Raw genomic sequence first — 8,318 nt, 5'->3', positions numbered from 1 at the left:
GGATATCAATGATTAAAAAATGTTCTGCATGGAGGAATGGTCAAATCCCTCCAGATGTGTTCTCTAACTTTATCACAAATTATAGGAAAAAACTCATGGCTGTCATCTTTGCCAGGGGTGTTTGCATAAAGTATTAAACAAGGGGTGCCAATAATTGTGGAACATTTTTATGTATGATTTTGGTTGATTCAATTGAATCATTAATAAAGCTCACAACTTGAAAATAAAGGTTATGTCAATAACTGTATTCTTTTTTAGTATTTAGTGTTTTAAGCCATCAATATGATGGCCAGTTGTCTTATGACATCACATGAAATCTTCAATACGAAAGAGCGAACTGTTTTGGCCAGCCAGCTGTAGGCCTAGGTAAACTATCAAAATGTGTTGTTCCACAAATATGCTATCTACACTGTCAATGATTCTGTAGTTTTCACAACAATCAATCTTACTTATTGATTAACCAAGAACTTGTACACAGTATTGTTTATCTGTGTAACAGTCTGGATAAAGAAATGATGGCTGGTGCTACTAGTAAGTATATTCTTGCTCTAAATCTAAATACTGTACTGACCTTAAAATCTGGGTTATTTTCAACATTGTTTTCTATATATTGTTTTTGCCATCGTGCTGTTTTGCATTGTAGCCTAAATTCAATTATTCCAATAGGCCTAATAATAATAATAATAATAATAATAATAATAATAATAATAGCCTAATAATATTTATTTTAGTAGTAGTATTGTTGTTGTTTTTGTAGTAGTTATTATTGTTAATACATTTAATCACAATTGTTGTAAAAAGTATTCATATGAGAACCAACATATCCTAAACCAAGGCAAAATTTTGACACAGGAGCACCCCAAACACCTTAATCCCTTAAGTATCACCCCTTTTCTTAACACGAGTTTGAAAATTACATACCAAAAATAAAATAGTGTATTCTTGAACCCTTTGATTACATGATTACAGGCATAATTCTGGTGTCTGCTGAAACACTTTGGGGTTTACAGAAGCCAAACACAGTGGAAATGGAAGCTTTTGTCTCATTGAAAAGATTTTCTGTTTTTGTGACGGACAAGGGAGTATGCAAAAAACGTTGTATTTAATCAGTCCAGAATCAAGCCAGGTAAACAGAATTCAAACAATGCCAGAATCGAAATGCAAAAGAATGGTAAAAAAAAAAAAACATAGCAGGGGTCTATAATCCAAGAGTCACAGGCTGAAGTACAAAAAGGGCTAGGCAAAAACAAAGTCGAAGAAGGCAGAAGGAAAAAGTCAAAAACCAAATGGCAAACAAAACAGAAGGATAAGGCAAACTCGGTGTCAGTGGCAAAGGATGTTGTTCTTGAATCCCACATATACAGGCTTACTATGAATCGGCGACTGGATATTGATCAGGAGTGAGGTGGGCTAAACAAATGGACAACAGGTGGAGAACACAATAGGGTAATGATACAATAACAAGGGGGAAATGAAAACTTGGACTGGATGCACATAGGCTAACACGTAATACAGACGGCTCTGGATTAGGGAGTAGACAATTGCATTGGGTTAGGAGATGTAGTGATAGTGAGAGACAGGTGTGAACACTTCGCTGAAACTAAGCAAGTAATCAGTGATAGAACAGAGATGTAATAATCGTTAGTAAGTTAGTTACGTGTATAAATCTAAATACCCAAAATAAGTGACTGTTAGTTCATTAGTTAGACAGACAGTAAGTGTGTTCATATAATTAGTACTGTACAATATCTATATTAGTAGTTATTAGTAAGTATGGTGCTATACAACATTAAGTAGCAAGAAAAGCAGGAAGAAAGGAAATGTGAGACTGGGAAGGAATCATGGGAAATCTATGAAATCACCTGAATGGTGTTACACGCAGACAGGGGAGTGACTATGGCTCGAAAACATCCTGACACAGACATAACAGGGGATAACGAAATGCAATGAACAGTTATGGGTGATAACAGAAAATCAGATATGATGATGAAAAATGATAAATTACATGAAATAAATAAATAAACTAACAAACAGAACTAGAAACGTAACAGTTTTTGAGTGGATACAGATTATTGTGGCGATGCCTAGTTTTTTCTAAGCTATGTCTAGGCACATGGAAACTAAATTATTTTATGGGTCTTATGAGGTGTAAAATACTGCATTTCACGTACTACACTATACAACAGTGTCACCCTCCTCCTATCTCTCTCTCAACCTCCCTCTCCTTGCACTCTTCTCAGACTGCAACTCACTGTGAATGAAAAGTGGAGCAGGTTCAAAAGGGTTATACTTGATGCACAGTGTAAATTCATTCCTAAGGTGCAGAAAAGTAAGTTGAGAAAACACTCTCCAAAGTGTATGAATACAGCTATATGAATTTGCTAAAAAATTATAAACTTTCTAAGATATATAAAAAGGACAGCGCTGAGTTAAGTGAGATCATTTTTAAACCACTGGCAAGTATTTTTATACAGTCTTTAGAAACTGGAGAAATACCAGATGACTGGAAACAAGGTAATATAATACCAATATATAAGAAAGGGGAACGTTCCTATCTAGGAAACTACAGCATTAGCTGTAGCGACAAACTGGAATTATTTCTTAAAAACATAATAATAACATTCTAAGGGATAGCCAGCATGGTTTTTGAAAGGGTAAGTCATGCCCGACAAACCTTTTTGCATTCTTTGAGGAAGCTACAAAGTATTTTGATGATAGCAGGTCTTATGATATTGCATATCTAGATTTACAAAAAGCATTTGATAAGGTACCACATGTAGGACAGTAGGATTTGTAAGGGGCATTTTGAAGTGGCTACAGGATAGAACACAAAGAGTAGTAGTAGGAGGGGCCTTATCCAAGCAGGGTATTGTGGGAAGTATAGTGTCCCACAGGCATTGGTGCTGGGGCCCACTGCTCTTCCTCATTTACATAAATGACCTTGACATAGGCATTGAAAGTAATTGAGTTAAATTAGCAGATGATACAAAACTCTGAGGTTTAGCTAACATTATGGACTCTACTAAAGTGATCCAGGAAGACTTAAACAGAATCCAGAAGTGGGCAGAAACCTGGCAAATGTAAAGGTAAAGTTCTACACATGGGAAATGTAAGGCAGGATTACTTAATGGGGAGTACAAAATTGGATAGTGCTCGAGTTGAAAAAGGGACATGGGGGTCATAGTTGACCAAAGCCTTTCGGGTTCTAGTCAATGTGCGGTAGCAGTAAAAAAGGCCAATAGGATGCTAGGATACATAACCTAGAGTATTGAGTATAAGTCCAAGGAAGTTATAATCACCTTATGCAATACACTTGGAGTACTGTGTGTAGTTCAGGGGACTGCACTATAAGAAAGATATAAAGGCACTTTTTGGTCATAATATTTCAAGAATTGTTTTTGTCTCAGCATGCATATTGAAAATGGTACAGTTTCGTTACGCAGGCAAAAAAATACTGTGTTATTTTATGTAAGCTTAACAAACTATATACCGTTGGCTGAGCTGAAGTTATACTGCATTTTCTGCTCACAGATAGAGATCATGCTTTAACTGTGCAACTGGATTACCTATCCAGGAAATCTGGTAGTTGCACTAACAGCGATACAAAACATAGATAAAAGCAAGAAAGATTTGTATGAGTACTTTTGGAGAAGTATGCAATGGCGAAATGGACAACAATGAAGTCCAGAGAAATTCTAAGTAAACAATTGACGTTTCCCCGAGTTAGCACTTTTTAGAATTGCATTATGCACTTGGCTTGCCGGACCGTTGCCGTGAAAAAAGCACGAACATTATTAACTAACAATATACGTTATTTTGTGTAGTATATGAATTTGCTAAACGCAGAGAAGGCAAGGTCCCCCCACACTTGTTTTGCCACCCACATGTTACTAAATAAGGAACTGTTGTTGCTAAAGCAATGGCATCTTAAAATAGGCTATACAGATAGATCAAGAGTTGTGATTGAAAATTGCACAGTGAAAAAAAGAATGAATGCAGCCCTGGGCCAATGAGACTTAAAATGAATGCTATGAACTTTCTGGCAGCAATGAACAATTACTGTTATACATTTCACAATATCCTTCTTGGAATACTAATTATAGTCCTGAAATTATTGCTCCAATAACAAGCATACTGTGAAATGTATTACACCTACTTACAAGCTATTTGCTGCTTGCAAGTTACTGTACAGCATTCCTTTAAAAACACTGTATTTAATATGATGTGTTTTCTATTTATTGACATTCATTATCAAACTGGCCAGGATCACAAGGGTACTGTATTCTATCCCAGAATGCATTGGGTGGAATGCAGGAATATGCCCAGGCAGTCCATCACACACACTCATACCCCATACAAACTCCGCTGTACCCGGGGAGAACATGCAAACTCCACTCATACATGAACATGCAAACTCCCGGATTTGAACCTGGGACAACAGTGCTATCCACTGTCCTACCAGTTTGCCACCCATATTTACTTATACATGATCACAATGCACCTGTATTTGTTCTGTAATGGGGATTTTTTGGTAGGGTTTCAACCACCCAAGTAATGCCCCTGTCCTTTGCCTGATTCGTCTTTTGACTGTAGATGTGTGACAACGCAGAAATGAAATGGCAAATGTCAGAACTGCAATGGATTTTAGGTCAGCCTTGTGAGAAGTTGGTTGGCCTTCAAACATCTAAAGTAAGACAACCAATTGAATGATCAATTATTCAAATATCTTCACTGCATGTGGTCATATCTGGTGCTACATAAAAGTGTATCCAGCATAGAACAAAAGGTACATAATCCATCTATGGTGGCTATTGTCATTTGAATGAATCCAAAATGCAAGATAATGTTATCTTGAAAAAATCATTCAAATAGAATTGCAATGTTGTGTGGGAGGTTCTATGATGTATTTTATTTCAAACAATCTCTGTTTCTTTTCCATGATTGTTTTGGAGGATAACGAATACAAACAAGCACAAAACCCTGTTTAGATTTTTTTTAGCATGCTCTGTTTCTAACAATATTCTGTTAAACAAAAGTGATTAAAAGCAGCATATCAATGCATTCAGCCTACTCATATTTTTTACTAGTGGCAAAGATTTTTTTAAACTTCAAACACTTGTTACTGTCACGATGGTTGAGCATGTTATTTCAGTGATTTCCCACAACCTCACATATTGGGATATTGGTTAATGTCAAAAATATTAATAATCTTGTTTGATGATTTATTGGGAATTGAAATCGTGTGATTTTGGTTGGAAAGATTATTTTAAGCTATTTCAAGATTCAGTGCCTGTTTCCCAGTCTCGTTTATGCCTGCTAGTTAGAGGCTGGTGAATTTCACGTAAATGAAATCTTTCATTTACATAAGCATTCAGACCCTTTGCTGTGGCACTCCAAACACACAATATTGAGTTTTGTAACATTTTTTTGTTTAAGTAATATTTGTTAGAACATGTGCTATGGTTTGCCAGTATTTAACGTAATAGCCTGTAGCAGGATTTTTGATGTACAGTTGAGGTCAAATGTTTACATGCACTTGTGAGGGAGTATTGGGATTTCAATAACTCGTGCAACTGTTCTCTGTGGCAGAATCACTGGAACAGATACTACAGATAAAACATTCACAAATGAGGGATCGTTTATCAGTTTGCTGTGGTTCTTTTGAAAATATAACAAAATCTGCTGGGTCAAAAATAATAATATGTTTTACATTATGTACAATCATGTAATCATATGTAATATTTGGTCACATATCCTTTGCATGCCATGACTACTTGATGTCAAACATCAAAATACTTTTGACATCTTATTTTCAGGTACTCTCAGAAGCAATACTCTAACCTTGTCATATTTTCAGAAGACCAACAATGAATTGATAAAAGAACCTACATTTGTGAATATTTTTGTGACAAAGAAATATGTTTCCAGTCATTCTGACACAGAAAAAGAACAGTACAGTAATCATTGAAAATCCAACACTGCCATGACATATATTACCCTTAGAAGTGTATGGAAACATTTTACCTCATCTGTAATATGTTTCAGTTTCACAGCAAGATTCAAAAAATCTTTTCAAGAAAAGTCAAGCCTTGTGAATTTATTGGAATATATAAAGTTGTTAGCTAGCCATTTGCTCTTTATACAGAACAACATTCAACATTGTATTTCTTGCAGAAAACATTGATGCTCAATTAAAAGGGGTCAGAAAGACAAGTATTTACAAGTATTTCATCTTCCCATGGAACAGTGGATGGCAAAGGTCTGGTTGGGTCTTCATGACCTTTGGTAGGTCATAGAGAAGTAGCCTTTTCTGAACTGGTCGAGCATTGTGATAACTCTCATGGTTAAGTGAGGTACAACAGCTCTAAGGGATAGTATTATTTTCAGAAGACCAACAATGAATTGATAAAAGAACCTACATTTGTGAATATTTTTGTGACAAAGAAATATGTTTCCAGTCATTCTGACACAGAAAAAGAACAGTACAGTAATAATTGAAAATCCAACACTGCCATGACATATATCACCCTTAGAAGTGTATGGAAACATTTTACCTCATCTGTAATATGTTTCAGTTTCACAGCAAGATTCAATAAATCTTTTCAAGAAAAGTCAAGCCTTGTGAATTTATTGGAATATATAAAGTTGTTAGCTAGCCATTTGCTCTTTATACAGAACAACATTCAACATTGTATTTCTTGCAGAAAACATTGATGCTCAATTAAAAGGCAGAAAGACAAGTATTTACAAGTATTTCATCTTCCCATGGAACAGTGGATGGCAAAGGTCTGGTTGGGCCTTCATGACCTTTGGTAGGTCATAGAGCAGTAGCCTTTTCTGAACTGGTCGAGCATTGTGATAACTCTCATGGTTAAGTGAGGTACAACAGCTCTAAGGGATAGTATTAAAGTATATCATCAGGAGAACCCGCCTCACAGCAAGGAGGTCCTGGGTTTGAATCCCCGTCGGCCGGGGCCTCTCTGTGCGGAGTTTGCATGTTCTCCCCGTGTCTGCGTGGGTTTCCTCCGGGTACTCCGGTTTCCTCCCACAGTCCAAAGACATGCAGGTTAGGCTGAGTCTAAATTGCCCGTAGGTATGAGTGTGTGAGTGAATGGTGTGTGTGCCCTGCGATGGACTGGCGACCTGTCCAGGGTGTATTCCTGCCTTTCGCCCAATGTATGCTGGGATAGGCTCCAGCCCCCCTGCGACCCTGTTCAGGATAAGCGGGTTAAGATAATGGATGGATGGATGGATCAGGAGAACCTACTTCTGTGGTAAAAGCGTGTTTTGTTTAAAGAAAATGTGATATTACCACTTCCTTCCATTGTAATTTGGTCACATTCAAGTAATTTAACTATATAGCTTTGAAGGAAACCAGTTGCATATTTTTGGTAATCCATGTTTTCATTTGTAAACATGATAAACCCAAAAAAGCCTCAATCAAGTCAGTAAACTGTACCCTTGCTATAATGAGAACCAAAAACATTAACAATCTACTTTAACATGATATCTTGCCTCCTTTTGAAAGAATCCCAGAAAAGACCTAAACATATAAAATTACATACTATTGTTCTAATTATCATCTCTATCCATCAACGTAAAAAAACAACCAAAGTTAACAGCTGTCTAAATTCCCAATGACAGGTTAATTCTACGGTCAAATACAATTGTTTGCTTTATGAGTTCTGAGTTTACAATGTACAACTCCATGTACGTTAGGCACCTATTCACAATCAGTGGTGAGTTTGTTGTATTTTCTGTAGGCTATTTCACATATTAGCTAGCTAGTTAACACATTAAGTTCCATCAGTGTTAACCCAGTTAGCAAACTACCATCAACAGTAAAATAGTTGTAACGTTAGAAGAATAAAGTAAACCGTATTATAGGGTACACAATCCCTAAGGTTAGCTAGTTTTATCCTATATCGTGATCTATTTCATGGCCTAATTGCTAGCTAACTTTAAAATTGGCTACTCTGACACATTCTTGAACAGTTTGCTGACTTTGGGTAATGTGATCTTAATAAACATTGATATTAATAATGTGACGATTCTGCCTCCACGATGTTGTAGCCGGCCATATCATTGTAATGCCCATCTTCCGAGAGGAGCTTAGCAGAGCATTAGTGTCTCTTGAAATGGACTGGGAAGAGTCAGAGTCTGACATGCAGCACTCTGATCCTGTCTGGTACTCAATGTTCCCACACAATGTTCCCTGCTCAGCCAAGGGAACCACCACTGGCTGCCTGTTATGGTTCGCATCAAATTTAAAACTTTGGTGCTCATGTACCAGGCAGTTAAGGCATCTGCCACTGTAT

The sequence above is a fragment of the Conger conger genome, chromosome 4, assembly GCF_963514075.1.
Source record: "Conger conger chromosome 4, fConCon1.1, whole genome shotgun sequence".
In the NCBI taxonomy this organism is placed as follows: domain Eukaryota; kingdom Metazoa; phylum Chordata; class Actinopteri; order Anguilliformes; family Congridae; genus Conger; species Conger conger.
This window is presented reverse-complemented; position numbering follows the sequence as displayed.